Genomic DNA, 27,113 nt, shown 5'->3' with positions numbered 1-27,113 from the left:
AAGCCCACGTAGCTTTCTTGGCAACAAGCCTTCTTCCAGAGAGTTTCTCTGACTTCCCATGGGACTTACCAATAGTCTCCCTTCCAGGTTCCGACAAGTCTAACTCTGCTAAGCTTTTCAAGATCAGCCAAAGTTGCCTAGGTACTAACACTGGATTACTGTTCCATAAAAAAGTGCTATTTGCAAGGGCAGGGTGGGGTGGGGATGGGGGAGAAGAAATAATATACTTTATTATTATTATCCAGAGTTGGAAAACTTTCATTCTCTGGCATGTTAAATTCTGAGAACACTATTCTAAGTTCACCATTATTTGAATATATTTTTTAACTAGATTGTTAGTAGTTATTTTAAGTTACTTTCTAGAAATTATGTTTAGCTTGAATGTTGGTGTTTCAGGAGAATATGTAGTCTTTTTATTATTTTTTGTTCTAGCAAATGTGATTCAAGTTACACATTATATTTTCAAATTAAAAAGAAAAGCAAGAATATGAGAGAACTGATCAAAAGGCCATCTCTAGAATTCTTACTACACTCTGTAAGCATGGAGATATACTTAAATAAAATAAATAATAGCAAAATAATTCATTACTTCAAGCTTAAATTTATCATGCAATTTTTTTTCTTCTATTGTTGTTCCTTCTAGTTCCATTTTATAGGTAGTCCTCATTTAGTGAACACAGTTGGAATGGGCAGCTCTATCATTTAGCAAAGTGGTTGCTAAGTGGAAAATCACATGACCGTGACTGTGCTTTCCTTTTCCCCAATCCCCAGCCCTTTGGAATCCTCACCCAGAGCTGGGATAATTAACAAGAAGGGAATTAATGTTTGTATTTACATTTATTGGAGAAGAAGGGATTAGAAGAGAGTAAGCAGGCACATGATGGGAAATACACCAGCTGTTTGTGTAGTGTGCTTGTGGCTTCCAGCCGTGAGTGGGCTTGGGGCTGCTGGTGCCACTGCATTCCTTTCAATGTGTATTCCTCATTGTGTGCCTGCTTACTTTCTTTTAATCCCTTCCTCTTCAATCTCTCTGCTCTGCAAGGGGAAAAAAAACAAAAACAACAGATCAGGCACAGGATAACACGTACTGATTGTAATGGCAATTATGTGACTGAGGGATGCTACAAAGGTCATAAATGCAGACATTGGTTGTAAAGTTATTTTTTCAGCACCACTGTAACTTTGAATGGTTGCTGGATGAGGCAGTTGCTAAGCAAGGTCTACCTGTACGTTGTCATGATCCCACTTCATAAAATAATATGACAAGGGATAATGAAATGCCTATAATTATCTGAAGTAAAATGTGACAGTTACTGGCTATATTGAAACAGGTAGGTTTGCATGTGATGAAATTGAAATAATTAATGGTAATTTGACTAACTATAACTCATTTTTGAGAAATTGTCAAACCAATTCTTTGCTTCTACAGAAATCCTCTTTTAACCCAATGTATTTGGTAAAGCATACTGAATCAATTTAAGGTTAACTGTATGGCTAATATGCAAGGATGCTATTTTTATAGATACACACAAATTCCAACAGAGAGAGCAATGTATATTAATTACATTTTTTAAGCAAAGCCTTCAAACTACTTTAAAAAAAAAAACTGATGGATGAAATCTAACAGCATGTTAGTGCTCTTCTGCTGGAGCATGATGATAATGATGATGATGATGGTAATGGAAAGGAAGAGAATTTCCCCTCTCCTTTTTCTACTGATAGGAGCCATTCCATGGGTGAGACAGGTTAACTAGATAGTTTATCTTACTAGCACTGTCTTAAAACATATCCTTGTGGCTCTGTAGCTGCTTCCAAACACTGGGAAGAATGTATTTGTCACATTTTGTATTTCATATTAAGCCCTAATGCTAGCCAAGACCACCCAAAAGCAACTGAAGTTAAAATGATTCAAATGGGTTTTAATATTATGGAGTATTATTCTGCCCAGATACCCACAGTTTTTGAATACATACATTTCACATTTTAGAAGTGAAGATAGGTATAAATTTCTCTTATTATAGTTTGAAAAGAAGTGGAATGGAGACATTATGACAATAATTTATATTGTTGGGGATCTCTAAACACAGTGTAGAAAAGCTATATCCAATGAACCTTAACCTAATCAGCTAAATTCCACAGATGGAGGTAAAGAAAAAAAGTGTTTATGCCTCTAAATTAAGATGACAACATACAGTGATTAAGTATTAGAGACAAAAACAAATGCCACACACAGGATATGGCTGACATGATCACAGGTTTATGACATTTCATCCTAAATATTGGAAATTAATCTTCTTTTTGCTCCCTTTTATGTTGAGAAATTTGATACAATTATTAGAACAGATCGGTTTAACAGCAAGTTTATATATGTAAAGTACATATTTAACTGAAAGTCTGTAAAAAGCAACTTTGTTCACCTTCCAGTTTGTATATCAGTCTTTGAAAAACAGATTTTAAAAAATCAGCAAAATTTCCAGATTAGTTTTATATCTTATATAGAAACTACAGATAGACTACAGCAGGGTTATATCATAGTCATTTTGTTGTTATAGACAGATATAATAGAAAACAGATAATTTTTTAAGGAATTATACTCTAAACATAAAATTGGCAATGAAAATCTGGAAACATACATTAAAGGATTTACCAAAGAATACCAACAAATACTAAGAAACTTATAACAAACAAGAGATTAAAGAAGCTATTAAAAAAATCAGAATTGGAAAGGCTCAGATGGGCTGATGGCCCAATATTACAAAAAGTTAGAAGATGAATTAGTGGAACCACTATTGAAGACAATGAATAAAATTCAAACAACAAAAACAATACCAAAAACATAAAAAGTATACACAAAGAAGGGAATGAGCCAAAGAAACCTCAATCATCCCCAAAAAGATATACACAGACCAAGCACATTATAACCCAAAGAGAAATATGATGGACAATGGTAGATTTATTATCAACACCCTAGAATATATCAATGTCAAGAAAAAGAAGGCAATGGTAATACTTATAGAAGCAGAAAAAGCCTTCAACAATTTGCAGTCAATATTTTTATTGGAGGTTCTAAATAAACTGAATCCCAGAGAATGATGCAAAACCAGGGTGGAGAACATATATCAACAGCAAACAGCAAAGATTACAGTGAACAGAACACTCTCTGCAAGTTTCTCTATATGTAAAGGTACAAGGTAAGGCATCCACTTTCTCCTTTACTATTTGTAATCACTTTGGAAGTTCCAGCAAATAAGATCCCAAAAGATAAAAATATAACTGGGATCAAAATTCAAGAAGATGAAATGCTGTGCAGATGATATAGCATTATCCATTATGCAACCACAAAGCTCCATACCACAGTTGAGGCAAAGAATTAAAGACTCTGGCTGCCATTCTGGATATAGAATTAATGAAAACTAAAATAAAAACAAGGCATTTAACCTCTGATGAAGATTTTGTAAAAAAAAAAAAAAAGGCTATGAGATAACAAATGATTCAGTGAAATACCTAGGACTCCACGTGACAGAATGTAATAAAGATATACAGGTAGTCCTCACTTATCGATCGCAATTGGGACTGACAACTCCATCGCTAAGCGACACAGTCATAAAATGAAACATCATGTGACCATACCAACTTATAACATCAGTTCTGGCTGAAGTCATTAAGCAAATCACCAGGGGTTAAGCGTGATGTCATGTGATTGTGACTTGCAACTTCCTGCCTGCTTCCCCATTGACTTTGCTTGTTGGAAGCTGGCTGTGACGGTCAGAAATGGTGATCATGTGAATGTGGGATGTGAAGGAATGAATTGTCACAGTTAACGTACAGATAGTCCTCAGTTTATGTACATTTGTTCAGCAACCATTCAAACGGCACTGAACGAGGGGGACTTATAATTGGTCCCAGGAATTCTGGCCATCGCAGCATCCCTGTGGTCACATGATTGTGATCTAGGCACTCGGCACCCACCTCACGACGTTACAGTGAATCGCAGTCACATGATCGCAATTTCCGACATTCCCTGCCAGCTTCCCACAAGTAAAGTCAATGGGGAAGCTGGAAGGAAATTGCAAGTCACAGCCACATGAGGTCCTCGTTTAATGACCTGCATGGTCCTTGCTTAACAATGGCAACACACCACAGCATAGCAGATAACTGTACACGATGCTTTATTGTGGCACTTAACAGGCTGCTGCTCTGGGTTGACTCTACTCTAGTAGGACTTGCAAGTTGATGTAGACATGTAAATATGTCTTTAATACTCAGTCCTTAAAACAAATAAAAGTCTCAAAATCTGTAAAGTGGCATATAACTTTTGCCTCCCTTGAAAAGTTCTTGCACTGATTGAGATATGGTGCTGCCTCAGCGTAGTTGCTGTTTTCTGGTTGCTGCCAAGCTCCAGGCCAAGCTCCAAGCTCTGCTCTTAAGCAGTGTTGCTTTTGAGCACTTCAGCTGAGATCCCAAGTCAAGCTCCAGGCAGGAATCCCACCAGGGTATGGTGTTTACCGTAGCTTGTGGTCCTGGCAGTTGACTGATAGCCCTCTTCCCTGCCTGTAATAAATTTCCAGATGTTGCCTCCCGCTTTCTTGTCTGCTTGCTGTTTTCTTATCGCCATTTCTTCCACACATCCCCACACATTCTGTCGTAGCATTCGTTTTTTGTAAGCTAAGGGCCTGGGTGGAGTGAGGCTGCCTTTGGATATTGGAATGTCCCTGAAAATACCAGGTTATGGCTTAATTAGCCAGGCAGCTGGAACGTCAGCATGGACGCTTGTGAGTAAATTGTGAGTGAGGGAATGAATGGGTGAATGAGCCATCTCCTCTTAAGTTTCTGGAAAAAGCATGAGCTGTGCTGAGCCTTGGGGAAGTGGGGATGGGAAGCATTTCTGCCTGGCTGCAGCTGTTTTTCCCAAGTGCAGATAGCAATCCCAGCTTCACTTCCTCACACAATCTCGAATGACCTCACCCAGCGGTTTCATGTAAATGTTAAAGAGGAGAGAAGAGAGACCCAAGCCCTGAGGCTTCCCACACTGCAGGGGCCTAGGGCTTGAACTCTCTGCCCCCTACCAATACTGACTGAAACCAGCCATGGAGAAAGGAGGAGACCCACCACAAAACAGTGCCTCCCACTCTGACTCCCCAAAGCCAGTTCAGGATATCGTGGTCGATGGGATTGAAAACTGCTAAGAGATCAGGGAGGGCCAGGATGGTTGCACTACCTCCATCCCAAGACCTCCAAAGGTCATCTGCAAGTGTGACAAGGCCATCTCAGTACTGTACCATGGCCTGAAACCAGACTGAAAAGGATCCAGACAATCCGCTTCACCCAGAGCCCTTTGTAGCTGAGCACCAACCACCCTCTTAACAACCTTCCCTAAAAAGGGAAGGTTGGAGACGGGATGAAAGTTGTCTAGAACTATTGGGTCCAAGGATGGCCTCTTAATAAAGAGGCAAACCACTGCCTCCTTCAAGGCAGGAAGTACCACCCTCTCCCACAAAGAGGCATTAACTACCTCTTGGATCCAACCACGTGCCAGCCCCTCCTTCACCAACTAGGAGGGCCATGAATCCAGAACACAGGTGGCAGAATTCACAGCCATAAGGACCCTGTCCACTTCCTCAGGACTAACCCCAACTTGAACTCCTCCCAGGTAAAAGGGCTCAGATGTGTCTCAGTTACTTCCAAAGGATATGTCCAGCCAGAGTCCAACTCTGAGCGAAGTTGAAGGACTTTGTCTAGCAGATGCTAAGCATATTCCTCAGAGCGGCCCCATAAGGGTTCCTCAGCTTTGCTAGGCAACTATCTGCAGATGCAATAAGGGCAGAGAAGTAAGCGCCCTTCGCTGCCCTTATCACCGTAAGTAAGTCCTAATGAAGGCTCATATCTGTGCTTGGTCGACTTCACTTTTTGTCTTCCTTCAGCAGTGCTCTAGGCATTCTTGTACCACTACATCTCTCAGAGCTCCTCAGTAAACCATGGCACTCTACAAGATCCACATATACAGAGAGACCGCACAGGTGCAATTTGGTCCACTACCCGTCATATGCTCATTCCAAACCACAAGAAGGTCACCCACCAAACTACATGCCAGAGCTTTGGGAAAACCCCCAAACTTCCTCTGAAACCACACTGGGTGCATCAGGCACCTGAGGCAGAGAACTCTAGGGCCAAAAGGGAGTGATCCATCCATGGCAAGAGACTGATGTTAACACACACACCCAGATCTAGATCATGACACCACTATCCCGAGTCAATTGCCAGATCCAAAGTGTGACCCCCGTGTGAGTCAGACCATGAATAAATTGGACCAGATCCATGGTTGTCATGTGCTCCCAGGTTACTTCAGACCCCGCTTCCAGAGAAGGCAGGTTGAAGTCTCCCAGAACCATAAGCTTGGGGAACTCTACCACCAACCTGAACATAGAGTCCAGCCGCATAGGCAGTGATGTTGCTATGCTGCAAGGAGGAAGGTAAGTGAGTGACAATCTCCATTGATCTGTATGGCCCAATCTCACAAAGATGGTCTGAGTTATGTCTGGGGTAAGGCCTCTAGAGGCCACCAGAGACTCTTGAATAAGCCTATCAAATCCAAACATTTAGTATGGGATACAGTGAAATGTGCAAGGAATATAATTTTTCAACAGCATTCTCTTCTCAGTAGCATATAGTAATTCAATGGCTTCTCCCTAACCTTCAGAAGAGATTTTGGGAAGAAGCTGCCAGGAGGGCATTATCTTCTACCAGGAATTCCTCTACATTATCTGATCTCAGAAGTGTCAAACTTGGGTTGCTAGATGTTCAGAGACATCTACTAACATCTGAAAACACTATCCTCAAGTGATAATTTACAAATTTTCAGAAGTCAGCCAATCATTTATCAGAATATAACTATACATCTTTTCAAGTCATTTGTTTTGTCCAGATTTTAAAACTATTCCACTTTGTGCTTCAATAGTATGCAAGAATCTGTAGTTCAATGATATTCACTTCTTTAAAACATTTTTTCAGTAACTGTGTTTACTTATGACAAACTTTGGTTTATTTAGGGAAAAGTGGCATAATTTCTTATGTTGTGGGGGAGGGATGGATAAATCTAGTTTAGTATCTTGCTACTGCAACTCCAAAACAACAAACTTAAAAGTCCTTGTACTGAAATTTGATATTATATGGATGCTATCTCTTATTGGTTCTTTTTCAGGTAACATACTAACCATATGTGTGTGTGTGTTCTATCATTTACTTAGAGAACTAGTTGACTGTGAACAATTAAAACTTTATTTAACAATATCAACTTTCAGGTACCTCTTCTCATAACCTTCCCACCAACAACAAAGTTCTGCAGCACAGTCCCAGACTTCCTATTAATGTTTAAGCTACATAAATGGCTGGGACCAGCCATCAGTCACACAGTAAATCTAATCTTTCCCAGCTCCAAGCCTGTGATTTGTCTGGCCACTCCACTGCAGAGGTGGCCAGGAAAACTTGGCCACCCAAAGCAAACAAGCAAGCTGAACACATTATAAGGTAAACTGATGCCTTACTCTGCAAAAGCCTCAGGATCACACATTCTCCCTTCCTATTCATACCCTACAACTCCCCCACTTTCTTTTGATTCTGAATACAGAGCCCAACTTTTGGGCTCCTGTTCTTGTACCTTTATGCAATTTACATGTAATGGATAGGTATAGCTAGAATACCCAGGAAATGAGGGAAGGAATTAGCACACCCAGGGAAGAGGAAGTAAATGAGTATACAGTCAGGTATAATATTCAAATTCACACTTGCCCTTCTAGTTACACGATCCTGAGCTTCTTGTTTATGTCTGATCTTGGGGGGGGTGCTGCTTTTTATGTTTTTATGTAAGCTTTAACGTGGCTATTATCGCTATGATCTGAATTAGTTTAAATCTTACGTGCATGTTTTAATTTTTGTTCTATCTATACTAACAGTCATTTTGATTGTGGTGGGGTAGAAGCATGAGATTTAAATAAATAAAATATATGAGTTGATCTAATGTTGAAATGCAACAATTTTTATTCAGTATGTTATGGCAATGACTTTAATCTACCTATCAATAATTTATACTAAGTTATCAGCACAAGAAATAATCCTATGCTGAATTTAGGATCCAGAAGATAAAACAATACAGGCTACTGAATGATCCAGAATCCTAGAATGCCATCTTAACAGTGAATCATGAAGTGGCCTTATGAAACTACTTGCCAAAGGGAAAACAAATGTAGTTCTAACTTAAGAGGGAAGGAAAAAATAGACTTAATCTTAACTTAGGGCCCTCCCAGGTTTGATATCTGCGCCACCTTAAGAAGGGTGTATGCCCTTTAAAATTTTTCCTTTAATATAACATAAATGCAAACATCTATGTCTATGTCTGGGAGTACCAGACCACCTTACCTGTCTCCTGGGAAATCTGTATGCGGGCCAAGAAGCAACAGTCAGAACCGGTCATGGAACAACCGACTGGTTCAAAATAGGGAAAGGTGTACGACAAGGCTGTATACTGTCACCCTGCTTATTTAACCTATATGCAGAGTACATCATGAGAAATGCCAGGCTGGAAGAATCACAAGCCGGAATTAAGATTGCAGGGAGAATCATCAACAACCTCAGATATGCGGACGATACCACCCTAATGGCAGAAAGTGAAGAAGAACTAAAGAGCCTCTTGATGAGGGTGAAAGAGGAGAGTGCAAAAGCTGGCTTGAAACTCAACATTAAAAAAACTAAGATCATGGCATCTGGACCCATCAATTCCTGGCAAATAGAAGGGGTAGAAATGGAAGCAGTAACAGACTTCATTTATTTGGGCTCCAAGATCACCGCAGACGGAGACTGCAGCCATGAAATTAAAAGACGCTTGCTCCTTGGGAGGAAAGCTATGGCAAGCCTAGATAGCATATTAAAAAGCAGAGACGTCACCTTGCCGACAAAGATCCGCATAGTCAAAGCTATGGTTTTTCCAGTAGTAATGTATGGCTGTGAGAGCTGGACCATAAAAAAGGCCGAGCGCCGAAGAATTGATGCCTTTGAACTCTGGTGCTGGAGAAGACTCTTGAGAGTCCCCTGGACTGCTAGGAGGTCAAACCAGTCAATCTTAAAGGAAATCAACCCTGATTGCTCATTGGAAGGATCGATAATGCAGCTCAAGCTCAGATATTTTGGTCACCTAATGCGAAGAGAGATCTCTTTGGAGAAGACCCTGATGCTCGGAAAGATTGAAGGCGAAAAGAGAAGAGGACGGCAGAGGATGAGATGGTTAGATAGCATCACTGAAGCAATGAGCATGAAACTGAGCAAACTCAGAAAGGCAGTGACGGACAGGAAGGCCTGGCGCAATATGGTTCATGGGGTCACAAAGAGTCGGACACGACTTAACGACTAAACAACAACAACAACAACAACAAATGCAAACAAAACAAAATATAAAAAGAAACAAAACAAAGAAACGTTTTAGATCAAATACAATTTGAAAATTGAAAAAAAACTGAAAAAGATACAATTACATATGTACAAAACTGTTTTAAGTCTTTTTTTTTTTTTTTGAACAACCTGAATCTTGACCACATGGTATCATACTGTCCAATCTTTTCTTTATGCTGATAATGAGCCAGTGCAGAGGCTGAGAGTGAACACATTTCATCAGGTCAACATTTATCTTTCTAGGAGCACATACCCATCTTTTTGGCAACAATCTGAGTATAATAAATCCAAAATTCTTCATAAGTAGGCAAATTCCAAATGTTTGAAATGTAATTTAGCAACTTACTGGTATCTTTAAAACATAACTTCCTTCAAAACACCTGATTCACCATAGGAAGCATATTCAACTAATAACAAACCAACACTTCTGCATTCTTAAGACATTACATTCTTTGAGCAACCAAACTAATTTTCTTTCATATCAGTCATAACACAACTCAAATTGCAAACTTCGTGGACTTGGGAATTGGCTACTTTCCCATTTGCAGAAATACTTTCTTCATCCCACTTCCAATAATCTGAACTCAGCACTCTTTAACAGATTTCATGGGCTACATTACCAGCAAACTCAATCTTAATACTTCTAGAAATTTTCTTAATGCCTCTAAATAAGGGCCAAGTTTAACTTACTCTACTTATATGAGCAGCAAGCACATAAGTCTTGTCTTAGTTTAGTTCCCAGTCTTTGTGAGTTACTTGCAACTAAAGAAAAGTGCCTCATAGCAAAATTACAGTGTTATACCATCACTGTGGCTTTCAACAGGAACATATTTGCAGGAAGAATGACATTGGAATGTATTTGCAGGAAGAATGACATTTTGATGATCAGACAATTTACCACTCATACCAACAGTTCAGATTTTTTTTTTTTTTTGCACAATGGCCAGACTAACATGTACAACATGCATTATAAACATAGGGGTAGGAATAGCAATTGATTATTCTGCTTTCGATAGTGGTCTTGAGTGGATTTTTGTTACTCCAGGAGCTGCTGTAGCTCAAGGCACAGTACACTGACAGAATGATCATTTTTGTACTTTCCTACTGTTTGCCTGGAGGGAGTATGATTGGCTCATAGTATACCCTATCTGCTGTCAACAGTCTGAAGTCAGCATGAATGCAGACCATCACAGGGCTGACTTCGGAAAGCTTTAGAGGGATTGGAGAGCAACAACAATGTCATCTAGAAGGGCTTAGTCTATTACCAAACATGAGTTGCTACAAAGTGCTAAACAGTAGGCCTTTTCAAACCACAAAAGAAAACTCCTATCAGCAAAAGTCATATGCATTATCTTGGGGATACATTCCCTTTCTTTCACTGATATAAAACAGTCTCTATTCCTCCCTTCATGAACATACAAAATGCAAATGCGAACAGAGTACATCTTCCTGCCAGATACTTATTCAATACAATAAAGCCATTTCATTCATTTATTTAATACAAAGATTACCTTCCAGCCAAAAGGTAAAATCTGTCTTTTAAACATGTATTTACATGTGCATTTTCTTCCCAATAAATTGATACAGCATTGGAAAATATATTCATTGACAAATCAAGTATTTCTTCTAAACTTGCATAGCAACTATTTCAAAACAACACATGGAGCTAGGTCACTGAAATTCTGGTGTTAAGCTTCCTTAGTCAAATGTTACATCTTTAAGTAAGAATACAGAAATTATAAAAACATGTATCACACAACTGTGATTGTTAAAGAACAATTGGTTGAAGCTTTTTACTGAGAGTCCAGTTTGAGGTTATATCTACACATTGCTTCAAATGATTCTATGTACTGTAGTCATGTGGCAGTACACAGTAGAGAACAGTTCCTGTCCTTATGACTGAAAACCCTTGAGTGCATGATTAGCATGATAGACAAGTACATAAGCCTTCATGTACTCTGAACTCTTTTAAGAAAAGCCAACCTCGAAAAGGTCTTTGCCTGCAGAGGCAAGGTCAGCTTCTGTTAGGAACAAGTTTCTTTCTTGTACTCCATTTTTAAAAATTCCACATGTATCTGGATGTGCTGAATTTTTACAGGTTTTTAAATATTTAAATACTTCACAGTAATCTGCTTAGGCTACAGATGCTTATTAGTGCTTATCTTTATGATATACAGTGCATTCGGAAAGTATTCAGACCCCCTTCACTTTTTTCAGTTTTGTTATGTTGCAGCCTGATACTACAATTGTTCAAATTCATTTTTTTTCTCATTAATCTACACTCAGTACCCCATAATGACAAAGTGAAAACAGAATTTTAGAAATGTCTGTAAATTTATTAAAAAGGAAAAACTGAACTATCACATGTACTTAAGTATTCAGACCCTTTGTAACAACACTTGAAATTTAGCTCAGGTGCCTCTCAATAGTTGCTGAGCTGTTTTTACACCTTGACTGGAGTCCACCTGTGGTAAATTAAATTGATTGGACATGATTTGGAAAGGCACACACCTCTCTATAGAAGGCCTCACAGCTGACAATGCATACTGTATCAGGGCAAAAGCCATGAGGTCAAACTCCCTGCAGAGTTCAGAGACAGGATTATTGCAAGGCACAGATCTGGTGAAGGCTACAAAAAAAATTCTGCTGCACTGAAGGTTCCCAAGAGCACAGTGGCCTTCATAATTCTCAAAAGGAAGAGGTTTGGCACAACCAGGACTCTTCCAAGAGCTGGTCGACCGGCCAAACTGAGCAATCGGGGGAGAAGAGCCATAGTAAGAGAGGTGACCAAGAACCCGATGGTCACTCTGACTGAGCTCCAGAGATCCTGTGTGGAGATGGGACAAAGTTCCAGAAGGACAACCATCACTGCAGCCCTCCACCGATCTGGGCTTTATGGCAGAGTGGCTAGACGGAAGCCTCTCCTCAGTGCAAAACACATGAAAGCCCGCTTGGAGTTTGCAAAAAAGCACCTGAAGGACTCTCAGACTGTGAGGAACAAGATTCTCTGGTCTGATGAAACCAAGATTGAACTGTTTGGCCTCAATTCTAAACATGTCTGGAGGAAACCAGGCACCGCTCATCACCTGCCCAATACCATCCCAACAGTGAAGCATGGTGGTGGCAGCATCATGCTGTGGGGGTGTTTTTCAGGAGCAGGGACTGGGAGACTGGTCAGGGTTGAGGGAAAGCTGAATGGAGCAAAGTACAGAGATCTCCTCAATGAAAACCTGTTCCACAGCGCTCAGGACCTCAGACTGGGCCAAAGGTTCACCTTCCAACATGACAACGATCCTAAGCACATAGCCAAGACAACACAGGAATGGCTTAGGGACAACTCTCTGAATGTCCTAGAGTGGCCCAGTCAGAGCCCTGACTTGAACCCTATTGAACATCTCTGGAAAGACCTGGAAATGGCTGTCCACCAATGGTCCCCATCCAACCTGATTGAGCTTGAGAGGATTTTCAAAGAAGAATGGCAGAAAATCCCCCAATCCAGGTGTGCAGAGCTTGTCGCGTCATACTGAAAGACTCGAGGCTGTAATTGCTGCCAAAGGTGCTTCAACAAAGTACTGAGTAAAGGGTCTGAATACTTATGTACATGTAATATTTCAGTTTTTCCTTTTTAATAAATTTACAGACATTTCTAAAATTCTGTTTTCACTTTGTCATTATGGGGTACTGAGTGTAGATTAATGGGAAGAAAAATGAATTTGAACGATGGTAGTATCAGGCTGCAACATAACAAAATTGAAAGAAGTGAAGGGGGTCCGAATACTTTTGGAATGCACTGCAACCTCTTAGACTGAACTTTAGAGATATATACGTCATTAACTCATTAATAGATGAGTACAATATTATACAATTATACCATAGTGTACAATAGTCATCCAACACAGTAAAAATCAAGGAAAAAGATTTTATAAGAATTTTGTGGAACTTGGTAGCTACTGCCAGTTTTTGCATATTTGTAGAGCTATTTGAAAATGTACACCTAGCATTTTTAGAATTTACTAAGTTTGACGGCAATTTTTTCTGCAAAACACCAACCACTTTCCCTTTATACTGGAGTAGAAGGAAATACAATCCGACATACTTGAGGTGTTTGAAAACTATTAATTAAAAGTTAATTATTGCCATAGGAGGATCAAGGCTTGCTTACCAAAGATGAGACATGTAATTTGTAGTAAACAGAGTGATTCAGTAACTACAATGTGACTTCAGCAATAGCACCATACCAGAGATTCATTTCCTGTATAACTGCAGAAAAGGTCAAAGCAGATTAATCTGAGCCATTACTGGTTCCAAATAAGCTGTGCTGAAGTTCCAGTCAAATAATTTAACTTGCATCCTGGTAAGTGCATTTAGGACTAGAGGGTAGTCATTGCAAAACCTATTATCGGAATATTTCAAACTGCTCAGCAGTGTGGATCCTGAAGATTACAGACTGAAAGGGTCTATACCATTTTAATAGCTATTTTCATTGCTCCTGGAGTTACACAGCAAATATAATTATCAGTTTTAAAGCTACAAAAAAGGGTTCCTAAAAGGTTGTTCTCACATATCTTGTCACACAGAAATCTGGTTTGTGAATGCTGACTAACGTACATAGGAACAAACTATATCCAAATAAATACTGAAAATAAAATTGACAAATGCTGGAACTGCTACCAAACACCATCTCTTACATTCCAGTCTTAATAGGCCATATCTATCTACTGATGGAATGGCATCCTTACACAGAATGAATTTCCCTTTCCCTTTGCATTTCTCTACCTCTGCTGCAGAGGGCTGGAAAAGCCTTTAGAGAACATTTGAGGGGATTCAGTGAAAAGAAGAAAAAGTCCTATCACATGCGGATACATTCACTTGATTAATACCTGTTTCATCTAAACAGTTTTAAAATAGACTTTTTAAACTAATATTGCAGATAAAGTGATGGCTACTGTAGTGTCAGAAAAAAAATGAAATAATTTACATTACTGTAAATCATTACCTAAAGCTAGTACACATTTGAAATAAAATCCATATAATAAACTACAACAGAAATATCTTGATAAGCCTTGGCAATATTATACTGAGAAAACAGTATATCTGAAATGGGAGGGTTTTTTTAATATTCCAAAAGAAGGCAGGAGTAACTCCTTTCCTTTTAGAAAGCTAATCATTTGTGATACAGTAATGGTCTCCTCTTCTCTTCTTCTACCTGTTCTCCACTAGTGCTAGAAGTGATAGGGTATGCATCATACTAACTAAACCATAAGCTGGTTTAGTTTTGGCTAAGCAAATTATGTAAACCCAGCCATTATGGTTTGTGAGCAAGGAGTTATGACAGTGCAATGTGTGAATTCAGTTATTGCATATTCAACAAAATATACTTAAGCAAACCAGTTTAGTATAATGTAGGAATCTCTGCATCTGTCTGTGACTCCTCCTTGTCCAATTCTCATCACTGTCTAAGCAGAGCATCCAGGATTACCACACCCCTAGATTTCCAGATCTGATCCTCATCAGTCTTACAGAGCTAAGAGGACTCAGATATTTGTGACAAGGGCAGTCATAGAAGATACCTGAGCCACTTATGTCCTTAGAGCCAGAGAAAAGAAACAGCTAAAACACTTTTGACTTTTAAACTGTGTGTAAGAGAGACTGCATTTATATGCCCTGCAGAAATTGGTATGGGTAATCTGGTGGTTACGAAAGCCCTTCTTTCATGCTTTTTACATTATTTGGCTCCAACTACCCTCCTATGCAACAAGTTGCAGCTGGAGACTAGAGCATGGGTTCTTCTATTATTGTTTGAGTCTAGAGCCTACCACCACACATCTTCATGATCATAATTCTGAGGCTATTTATCTCTGGAAATTATTGTTAACTATTGTGTTTCTCTTGTCCCACCGTCTCCACTGGACACTAGGGGCTCCTAAGATGGTATCACAACTTTAAGACTAATAAATATAGAGTAGCATGACAAAAGCCTTTCTGGACTTTATAAAAAACTATAACCATACCCTACTCTTTCAACAGCAAGGTTCCTGTAGCAATTAGGGCCTACTTTATCCAATGTACCAATGCACCAAAAGCACACTTTTAGCTTAAAGAATCTTCTGCTAAAGTATGTTTATTAGCTTCTAAAGTGCCAGGCATTTTATGCTTCAGGAACATGATCAGGATTGTATATAATAAAAATCTGTGGAAGTTGTCCATGACACAATTACAACTAAATTATTTTGGTTATATCTTTCTAAAGTGTACTCATCTAAACAAGAATAGGTCCCACTGCAAAGGCCATTCTTTGCAGGAAAAGAAAGGTCCAGAAGGACAGAAAGCATTTGCCCGACAAGCAACACTCTGGAGAAGTTTCTAGTGTTTTCAGTAGTCTCTTAAAACCAATAAGAAATAAAATACCCATCTCTAGAATATGTTATCTTGACTCATAAAGGAAGATAATCTTTTAAGAGGAAGGAAATGAAAAGGTATTTTTCTGCCACAGATATCAAGAAAAAGCAGCACCAGAATATTGCAGATTCTTGCCCCATCAGTTTCTGGGGAACCTGAGGAAGGCTGGCATGGCAATAGCAAAGGCAAAAGAGCAGCGCGAAAGATTTCTCCTTCATTCAACTCTTGGCTGCCCACCTCACTTCCCCTTCCCTCCCTCTTTTAAAGGAAGAGGAAACTACTGGCCTCACTACCACCCTGCAGATTCATGGGAAGGAGAGAAAAACCTGAATGAATGGAATGAGAGGATCCCCAGCTGGAGAAGTCCACATGGCAATTCCCACCCAGCCACCCTCTGCTGGGTAGAAAGAGAGGAGAGCAGGGAAAGAACGCGTGATGATGATGGTTCTGATGAAGGACAGGGTGTGATTACTGTTGTTGTTATTCGCACCACCACCACCATTATCCACAATATCAACCAGCTAATCTACTGCTAGCAATAACAGACATCACATACCCGAGTTTGGTGCTGGCGGGGAGTCTCGGCGGGTCTCATACCTACGGTGCTGAGGGAGGGGGCGCGCCACTACTCCGTGGCCCCCAGTGATGGCGTGAGGAGGACGGAGGGAGAGGGAGGAGGAGGAGGAGGGGGCTGTGGCGGAAGCGTGGCGTCCGGGCAGAGCTGTTGGCGGCGGAGCCGCATTGCTCTTCCCCCCCCCAGCCGCCGCCGCCGCTGCCGCCACCTCCTCCTACTGCTCAACCACCCCTCAGTGGGGAAGCGAAAGCAGGAGTTCTGCTTGCCCCCCCTTCGCTCGCTGCGGCGGGGCCCCTCCTGGCTGCCCTGCCCGGGCAAGCAAAAGTATGGGGAGGGGGGAGCCCCTTGCAGAGGGCACCGTAGAAGCCCAGGCAGCTGCTTGTTGCTATTACTGGGACTCGCACCGCTTCCTCACTTCCGGGAGAGGCGCAGCGTGCGTGCCCACGTCACGGTCCGAAACAGCGCGAGCAAATCACCGTCGGAAGCCGCTTGGGCCGTTCGCTGGGTGGGGCTATTCAAAATTGAGATACTGTACGCCGATCTCCGGGCGTTCGGAGGAAGGGCAGCCGGGGGGGGGGGCGCGCGTGCGCGCGGGTAGAAGCTTGGCGCGTGGAAGGAAAGCGCTTCCTTTTTCGCGTCCCTTCGCCGGTAGCGGCAACGGCTGCGAGGGCCGTCGCGGGGGCCGCGTGCGCTCCGCTCCGCTCAGCTGAGCTGATTTGATGGGCAGAGTCGCGAGGAACCTGCCTAAACCAGGACTCGTGGAGTGTCCTGTACATCCAGGGCGAGCGAGTCTCCTGAGCGAAAGGGACGAAGCGTTTTCACCTTTGCAGAGAAGGTGCACATCCATCGCGGTGGCGTGGTTTGCAGGATCTCCCTTGCCCTGGGGCTAAAACCGATCTGGGGATTCCAGCAGTCATTGCCGAGTGAATCTCAATCTGTAACATTTCTTGTCTGTCCAACCCAGGGTTTCTGTCCCGGACTTGCCTAGTGAAATGTGAACACGTTCGCATTTTCGGAGGAAGTCAACTAGCTGTTTCCATATTTTCAGGCTTATCTTTAAGCACACGGTTGCTGTGGTACGGCCCGAGGAAGTAGCTGGTGGGAGGAAGTGGCTGATCCTGCATGGCATCTCTCCCTCTCCCTCTCTCCCTCTCCCTCAGTCTCACAGACACACACCACCAGACACGGAGGAAGATTGGACCCTCTGCTGTTAAAAGGTTGAGCGTGCCTATGTGCAGGTGGCGAGGCCACTTTCCTTTTGGGGGGCAGCCCAGCAACTCAGCCAGTTTGGTGTACATAGTGGAATCGTGTGGAGAGCCAGTTTGGAGTAGTGGTGAAGGCACCAGGTTAGAAACCGGGAGACGGGGAGTTCTAGTCGCGCCTTCGGCACAAAGCCGCCTGGGTGACCCTGAGCCAGTCATTCACTCTCAGCCCTAGGAAGGAGGCAGTGACAAACCACTTCTGAAATCTTGCCAAGAAAACTGCAGGGACCAGCTTCAACTGGTGCAGAATGCGGCAGTGAATGGTTATTCCGCACATATAACGCCCCTACTCTGAGCTGCATTGGTCGCCAGTATGCCTCCCAGTGCGATTCAAAGTGCTGGTTGTCTCCTTTAAAGCTCATCATGGCTTGGGTTACCTGAGGGACCGTCTCTCCCTAGTTGTTTCTGCCTGTCCAATCTGGTCAGGTAGGGCAGGCATGCTTTAGGTCCCACTGGCTAAGGAATGCAGTTGGCGGGGCCTAGAAGATGTGCCTTTTCTGCTGTAGCGCCCGCCTTATGGACTTCTCCCTTGGGAGATCAGGATGGCTCCAACCCTGTTGGCCTTTCATAAGGTCCTAAAGACCTGGCAATGTGGCTGGACCTGGAGCCCCGAGTGTGCGCCGTGTCCCGTTTCATGTTTTAATTTAGTCATTATGATGGGTGCTTTATTCTTGGCTGCTGTGTATTTTAATGTTTCTATTATTTTTATTTTAATTTTTTAAATTTTGTTCACCACCCAGAGTCACTTGGTGAGATGGGCAGCCTACAAATTAATTAATTATTTTGTACGGCTGCCCATCTCACCAAGTGACTCTGGGTGGCAAGCAGGATTTAAAAAATAAAAACAATTAAAATAATTGTTATATTTTAATAATAAAATAATAGCTCAACTGAGCCAAACCAACATTTATTTCATTAATTATTTTCTTCATCAATTAATTGATTAAATTATTGATTGATTAATTATTAATTTAATTGATTAATTAATTAATAAAAATGTTAGCTCAGTCAAGTTCCAGAATGTGAAGTGGGCCTACCACATCTGGACTGCAAATGACCACTAGATTGCTGCAAAATACAGAAAACGTTGCTGCCATCTAGGGGTTGTCCAGATTTGGTAGGCCTAGTGCAAAGCATAAAATTTGAAGGCAGGCAGGATTGATCTATAGAATAGTAGAAAAAAACTCCAATATTCTGTGTATACTGAGGTTGTGCCTAGTGGTCTGATACTGACACAACAATTAAACTTGAATTGTTAATATAATTCTTTAAATTCATGTTAGTCTGGCATTCCCTTGCATTTCCACCTGATGTCACCATCCATTATAAACAGTGGTACCATGCTGCTTCTTGAACTGACTTCTCTGTGGCATCACCCCGTTATGACTGGAGCCTTAGTGGTCCCTCCACTTTTTACCACTAGTATTCTTCAGTTTTTATTGAATGGATCCAGATAACAAGTAACAGAAAATAGCCAAGCTATGTTGAGATCATGAATGCAAAATAGGGTTGAGATAATGGTATGTCCTTGGAGCTCACTTTCGTTGAATCTAGCATCCCAGAAAATAAACCCGGGAAGATATGTATGGACACCAAGACCTCCACAGCCATTCTCTGAACCCACATTTTTTGGTTCCACTTGCGTTTGTTGCACAGACCAACAAAGTAACCCATTTGTCCTTATTAAAAATTGACTCAGAAAAGTCTAAATGACAAACAGTTTCTGAATTCTCAGGGGCTCTCTTAATAAAAGCACACATTAGTACTTCATTCACTACTTGCCAACTGTTTTTCTGTAGGTATAAAATTATCAAATTATATAAGCATAAGCTTGTCCCTGCTGGACGCCTAGCCAGTCTAGTCCATCAGTCTGTTCTCACAGTGGCCAACCAATTGCACAAGAAAGCCTACTAGTATTCCCAACAGATGGCCGTCAAAGGCAGTCACCCTGCCATCAAGGCTAATAGTCATTGATCCCCAGGACTTCCATAAATGGGTCCAGCCCTTTTTTGAAGCCAGCCACGCTGGTAGCCAGCACTACATTTCGTTTGTCTCCAAAAAGATTTACTTCATGGTACATTTTTGAATGCACGCTTAGTTGTCAGCCATTCTAATGATAGAGGGAAAAGAATAAAATAGAACACTATAGCTCTCTAATTTATTTCTTGCAGTTCAAGCTCTTTCTGGTCTTGACAAGTGTTATACGACTAATGTATTGAATCAAACTGCACGTTTAGCTGAATGAATTTACTACTGCTTGTCAAATTTGCCCAAGATTTAAGCTTGGTCTTAAGAGTTTGGGTAAAGATTAAGAATGCTCACAGGAGATGTGTGTTTTCTGGGTGCACGTTATAGCAAGCAGATCAGCTGCCTGTCTTCTCTCATACAGTGGAGGCTGTTCTGCTCTTTTTTCCTTCTAAACCAATCCATTCATTTGTTTTGATGTCTGTCCTTAACATGCACATAGAAATCACAGACACTTTAAAAAAAACTTCAGAAGAGTATTGAAAATTGGGAGAGGTTGTTAATGACAGCATAGCCAATAGTTTTTCTCTGTAGTTGTTTTTTAATCACTTCAAATTGATTGACTGTAATAGCAACTAGCAGCCATTTCTGGGGGAAAATGCATTTGCCATTTTTTAACTTGATGTAATGGTGTTTGCAAACCAGCCCCATGTTATAGAAGAAGGGTGTTCATTGTCTCTGGGACTTAGGCTTTTGACATTTATTAATGGCATTTATTAATGAACCAGATACATTGTTTTGTTCCCTGGTGTACTTGTGCCTTTTTTACAGAGGCAGACATCCTTCTTATGTTGTCTTAACGTTCTGCAGCAATGCAGAGATGCAAGAAAAAAAGCAAGATCTACCATAATTATAGGTAAGTTCTGAATAATAAGAAATAAGAAAAAAACTTAATTTCAATATGCAAAATATAGTTAGTTGATATATGTCAGACTTTATTTGCCTGCAGTCCTGCATATACACTTGGGAGAATAAGAAGGCCCATTGAACATGGTAGGACTTACTTATGAGTAACCATGCATAAGAATGCATAGTATAAATTGGATTATTTCTCTACTGAGAAAACATTTTAAAAATTGAGAATTTTACTAGGCAAGAAGAGAAGGGGAAGTCCAATATCACAATATTCCATACATAGTTTCTCTGTTGTTTTCCCATTGCTTATTTGTCTTTTACCTTTTCCTCAAAGAGGCAGTGATGGAAAAGCTATACAGTGTCTTTCGATTGATATTGCTCAGAGATTTCTGCCTGGAATTATTCTCAACCTATCTTGCAAACCGAGTATGTCTGCTGCCACTGAACAACCTGCTCAAATATCTCTTAGCAGCAAGTTATTTAATTGCTCTTTTATGAAGTTTGATCCTTGGACAGCATAGGATGCTGACTTTGGATTTTCTGCTTGTGTAGGACAAGACATCGACTTTTCACTTTAACCACTCATTTCATCCAGCCAGTTGATTATTTTCATCTAGCCAGTTGATTATTTTCAGTGCGCTGCTTGCTTTTACTTGATTTGAAGCACTATTTTAAGTTTCTTATCTTTGTTACTGCCTTGATTTGTTTTGTTTTTGTTTTTGTTTTGTTTTTACCGGAGAGTTGATACTGAAATGCTGCAGATGTAAGATAGACTTTTAAGAAATGGGACTTTAGCTCACTGGCTTTAATAAGACATTTACAAAAGATATTTTAGAGCTAAGAAAATCTGTTAAGAAATAGATTGGGTAATGGGGCCACGTTTCCCTACAGGCAATCCCTTATTAAAACCACCAGTCACTAGGAACAGACAATGCAACAAATAAAACTGTTCCTGTGTCTAGGCTGACAGCATTATTACATGATCTAATAATTGAATTCACTGTATCCAAGATTCACACACTGCTCAGCTTCCATTGTGCCTTAGCTGAATGGGAATTCTGAGAATTTGGCAATCTTTATTTAGTTTTGAAGTAATGTAACAAAGCCCTTTTCAAACTCTCAAAACAGTATATAGTACAATGTATATAGCACATAATTCACACAATTTCTTGGCTTCACTTGGTTGTTAGGCAATATGTGTGCAGAACTCTAACGGGGGCTTTATCCTGAATGACTAACCCCAACCTTAAGGCTTTTAGGGATTAGCCCTGGGTATAGCCATTCGTAACCTGGAATCCTCCAGATAGGATGGGGCTGTAATTCCCACAATTACCAGCCACCAAGGTTGCTAGTTATACTGGCTAGGAATTCTGATCCCAACATATCTGGAAAGTGCCAACATTTGGGGAAGGGGGGGTATCATAGTGTGATTGTCTGCCAGGGTTATTCCAATATCTACACAAAGATTCCCAACCTGTGCTTTTAGTCCAAATTCAGAAGCATCAAGCTGACCTTGGTTGATCTCAAAAAGCTAAGTAGGGTTGGACCTGCTTAGTATTTCAATGGAACACTGTGGTGAAGGGAACCAGATGTCACTGGCTGGCCAAAATTATTGCATTTAAGTCCTGAACGAATCAAAATTAAAGACCCCACATCAGTTTGGTCCCACAGTATCAGCACCCAACAGCAGGCAGAAAAGACAATTGGTTTCTTCCGTTGGAAAGCCTTACTCAGAGAAGGAAAGGGCCAGAGACTACTCAAGTAAGGAATTGTCCATATGCTTACAGCCAAGGCTGGAAGATTTATTGAGACTGTGTGAGTGCAGGAGGACAGGTCTCAAACTGTTTCTGCCAGATCTATTGAATTCTGGTTAGATATTTTATTTTGAGAGTTACTTTGAGTTCTTGATTTGGACTGCTAAGGCTCCAAAGAGTGTTTGTGTTGTCAACTCCTGTTCCTGAATGGTCAAGGGACTGGGGAGAATAAACTTCAGCAGGTTTTCTACATCTTTGGGGAGTCCAGGGTTTGCTTTCTGTTACTCGCTAGTCAGCTCCCCACCTCTCTGTCTACAAGAGTCTCTGCCATTAGGTAATCCAAGACTGGGAAGTATATATTAAAAAAATATTCTGAGAGAAGGCAGTGGCAAACCACTTCTGCATCATTGTCAGGAAAACAAACTGTGTGTGTCAGTGAAGTCAGCAGAAATAGTGCTTGACTCAAAGGAGGCATTTCCTTTCAATGGCAACTCAGATCTTTGCTTTTTTTTTTTCCCCTTACTTACGATTGGGCTGCCTATATCTCAAGGACTTCAGGAGCTTGTGTTTGTGGTGGTACAGAAAGAAGAAAGGGGGACAGGAATGCCCCTGGCATCCTTAAATGTTTGCATCAGCACTCCTGAGTTGCCATAATTTATGTGCCCTTGACTTGTCTCTCCTTTTGTGTACAGTTCTTTAAACATTTAATCCTCCCTATAGGTATAGTTCCCTTCCAGGATCATTGGAAGGCCTTTGAGCCATCTCACAAGCTCACTACCCCATAGCAAATGCTAAAAGAAAAAAGAAAACCCAAGTCCATGAAGTTAAGAAATTGCTAGTGGTGGAATTGTTGCCTTATAAATATATAGGACTGAGAAACAACAAACTTGTAATACATCATATGCTGTTTAGGGGCCATAACTATAGTACAAAGAAATGATTATCCAAGGAGATCCAGCACTGGTGATCCTCTGTAGAGCTGATTTAGGATTTTTCAGTCCCTCACAAAGAACAAGCCAGATCTGCTAAGTTTGGAGCTGCCAGTTGTACAGGTTTATCTCTAAACAACACTGCCTGGATTGTGGTACAATGCATTGGGTCCTCCACAAGGCTATTCTTCACCTGTATATCATGAAGCACCCTTCTGTGCCAGATAGAAAAGGAAAGTCTTTATAAGTTTCTTGAAACACAGGAGTGATTAAGCAGGCCAAAGCTCCAATGGGAAGGAGTTCCACAGAACGGAGGTGACAATGGAAAAGGCCTATCTCTGAGGACATGTCAGATGACAGTCCTTCAAGGACAGTGCCTGGAGATAGTTGACCCTAGTAAATCTGGTTGGATGGGTAGATAAATGCCAGAGGAGGTGGTCTCTCAGACAACCAAGACCAGAGCCAAGTAGAACCTTAAAAGTGACAATCAGCACCTTAAATCACATACAGAAGCTAACTAACAACAAATGGAGCTCCCAAAGCAAAGGGATCACTCAAGTGTATCAGGGCACACCCGTGGCTGCCCAAACACTATGTTCCCAGTAGCCTCCAGGTACTGGATCAGTACATCCACTGCATCACTTGTTCAGCAATGAGGAAATGAGATGTACAGCTAGTTATCAATCTACGAATGTTACTGGACCCTGTGCCAATGAATGACCTATCCCAACAGTTTCATATAGATATTGAAGTGGAGAGGAGGGATCCCTAAGCACACTACCACTAACTAGAATCGCCTCTTCATGAAAGAGAAGTGCCACAGTAAAATAATGGCCCCCTTCAATCCCTCAGAGGTGGTCTAAAAGGATACCACAGTCAATGGTGTCAAAAGCCACTGACAAATCAAGGAGGACCAAGATTGTTTCATTCCCCAACCCTAATCCTCCCAAAATAATCAGCAAGTGTGACTAATGCAGATTGCTGAATTCTGACCTGAACCCTGACTGTCAAGAGTCCAAATAATCTACTTCTAGTAGATTACTGTCTGCAGCTGTAGAGCCACAACTTTCTCCACAACCTTTCCAAAAATGGAAGGTTAGAGACAGGTCTAAAATTGTCTAACTCTGTCAGAATGAGTGAAAACTCCTTGAGCAGGGGGCATATCACAGTCTCCTTTAGAGGAGACAGAAATACCTGCTTGCTCAAAGAAGTGCTGACAATCACTCAGATTCAACTTGTGTCACTTCATAGAAGGCCTTGACCAATCATGAAGAACAGGATCCAAATGACAAGTGGTAACAGTGCAGAGGGCCCTATCTACTTCCTCAGGACTCCCAGACTCAAAATAATCCCAGAAACAAAGATGAAGCAAAGTCCCAGTTATCTCCATGGGTATTGTCCAGCTGGAGTCCAACTCCTCCCAAATCTAAGTGGGTTTGTCCACTAAATGCTGTGAAAATTCCTCATAGCAAGATCCAGGAAACATCTTTCCCTAAAAGGAAGTAGGATGCCTTTAAAAGAGGATGCTGGGCTGTTTTCAGCCAATGCAATAAAGAGGGCAAAATATTTGATTTTTGTCACCCGAATTGCCACTGTGAAGGCTCAAATATGAGCTCATACCAGTATCTAGTCAGATTCAAGATGGGTCTTCCTCCAGCAGTTCTTAAGCGTCTCCTCTTCCACCTCAGCTTCCTGAGATCCAGTTGTACTGTTTTGGATACAGACCAATATGGTTGCTTCAGATGAGAATTGTTTCAAGTGTTCCATTCTATTTTAGGCAATATGATGGGAAGTTGTTTCCCTCTTGCAACGGGATGTTCTGCACTTAAGTGCATGTCTTCTCAACTCCAGGAGAGGAGTTTCTGCACTTGAGCCATTTTGCAACAAATCTCTTAAGTACAGAGACAGCCTTACTAAGCTAGGTTTTGCTCTTGATTCTTTTCTTAGAAAAGTCCTTGGAGAAGCTGCACTCTGAGGACAGTAAAGCCTTTGAGCAAGTTATGCAGGAATGAGTCCCTAGCTCACATCACCTGAGAGATATACACTGGATGATCTTCACATGGCTCACCTTGCTGTCTCATTCAGTCCCTGAGCAGCACCGCTGACTTGCTCCCATGGGGGAAGACTTCAAGTTGCTCACCTGGCTGTTCATTTTAGTCTCTGAGTGTCACTGTATGAACCTCATACTGAAGAGGACCCCATGTGAGTTATCCAGTTCCTCTCCTATTTGAGTGTCAGTAGAATTCTACCATCCTCCCACCCTCCCTAAATCCTCTGCCATGGCTCACCTACCTTTATGTGTTGCCAAAAGTGGTGTTGCTGGGCTTAGCCCCTGACCCAGCTGGGTCACACAGTGTGCCCTGACTCTGAGGTGACATGCCCTCATAGCACAGCCAAAGTTCTGGGTTGATGGTTGGCTCTTTTAGAGGGTTTGCTTTTGAGTGCATGTGAAAAGCAAAGATTTCACTGTAGGTATGCTTGCTGAAGTGCTTTGGTGTTTATTCATCTGTGCAATCTCTGCATTGCTTTATTCTGAGCCCTTTTGTACTGGAGACTTTAGGATATATTAAAAGGCTCAGTACTGGTTGGCCTGTTAAGTTTAGATGTACTGGATGCATGTCTGAATGTGGTTTGAGACCTGTTTGCTGCAGTGCTTTCGCTCTGTCCCTTTAGCCTTTCAAGGGCAAAAAAAAAGTAGTTTTGCTGAGCAAGAATTGCACGTGACTCATTATTCTTTTTGTTCTGTTAAATCAACGTATGTTCTATTTCAGATACTGTATAAATGTGGCAGCTAGATAGGGAGAGATTTATTTGTTTCCCAGGGTGGGGCCTCTTGGACTCCTCTCCTCTCCTCTCCTCTCCTCTCCTCTCCTCTCCTCTCCTCTCCTCTCCTCGTTTTTGGCAGCCAAAAAGAAGGGGGAAAATCATGGTAAATCTGAAGTGCCAGTGAACAAGGGTAGAGGGAGAAGTTCAAATTCCCAATTGACTACAAGGTTAGGTTTAGGCACAGAATGATTTAGAAGATATGTTTAGAAATGTTTTTTTTTTAAGTATTCTCTTAATGGACTGATTGAAATTAATTTAATATTTTTTCCTAGGTTGACCGCCTGCCTCGAATGATGATTTCAGTTACGACCTCTACTTTTCCAGGGAAAATTACTGCTGGATTGAGTTTGAGGAAGGCTATCAGAACTCCAGACAACCGTTAGGTGGAAGCAAAGAGCCAGAGTTTTCTGAATCTCTTTGCCGCCACCTACAGGTCAACCAGATTTTTTCAGAGATTTGTTCTGAGTCCCCTGCCCCACCCTGTCTTCCATCACCAAAACATTTGAATCATGTTGAGTCTTTTCTTAACTCTACTGTACACAAGGCACCTAAGCCGGTTTTGTGTCACTGAGTCACAATCAATAAAAAATGATTCCAACGTTTTTGGGGGATAGAGTATTCTTTCAAGCTGGAAACAAAGCACAACTTCTGTTTTGTGCACAGCCCTACTCGCTGGTAACCGTGTGACTTTGGCGGCTTTTCTGATTCCCTGTCTGATTCAGTACAAGTTATACTTGTAGTGAAGTTATATTTCATGTTGTACTGAAGTTGCACTTCTTGTTCTAGTTCCTCCAGATGCAGTTCAGACCCAGTGCTATTACCAATAGGTTTTTGAAATCAGCCTAATTTGAAAACTATTTGAAGGTTGGGGTAAGAAAGAGCATTTTAACTGCTATTCAGTATAGCTGAATAAAGAGCTATACTAATAAAGCTAATAAAGTTGAGATGAAAACTGGAAACGAAACTTGGAATTTGACACAAAAAACACTAATTGAAGTTTTTTGTTGTTTTTTTTTAAACAGCTTTTTATTGAGCTTTATAGGAGTTCTGT

General features: G+C 41.1%; 1 protein-coding gene and 1 long non-coding RNA gene across 2 annotated transcripts in view; one reads left to right on the top strand and one right to left on the bottom strand.

The window, feature by feature from the left end:
- SPOPL (speckle type BTB/POZ protein like) overlaps positions 1 to 16,825 on the bottom strand; it is a 60,738-nt gene extending 43,913 nt beyond the window's left edge. The window contains exon 1 of the mRNA XM_007439355.4: positions 16,394 to 16,825. The gene's annotated coding sequence lies outside the window, so the exon portion shown is untranslated. The remainder of the gene's footprint in view (positions 1 to 16,393) is intronic.
- Positions 16,826 to 16,976: 151 nt separating this feature from the next.
- Positions 16,977 to 26,655, top strand: LOC112542059 (uncharacterized). Its single transcript, XR_003085942.2, has 4 exons — positions 16,977 to 17,246; positions 20,470 to 20,554; positions 25,184 to 25,438; positions 26,335 to 26,655. It is a non-coding gene; the product is annotated as an uncharacterized LOC112542059 (long non-coding RNA).
- The last annotated feature ends 458 nt before the right edge of the window (positions 26,656 to 27,113 follow it).

This window comes from Python bivittatus, unplaced genomic scaffold (genome assembly GCF_059951505.1).
Source record: "Python bivittatus isolate LINGU-HERP-01145 unplaced genomic scaffold, Pbiv_v1 ctg000480_np1212, whole genome shotgun sequence".
Classification (NCBI taxonomy): Eukaryota; Metazoa; Chordata; class Lepidosauria; order Squamata; family Pythonidae; genus Python; species Python bivittatus.
The sequence above is the reverse complement of the archived record's forward strand: the minus strand, read 5'-3'. Positions and strand labels throughout refer to the sequence as shown.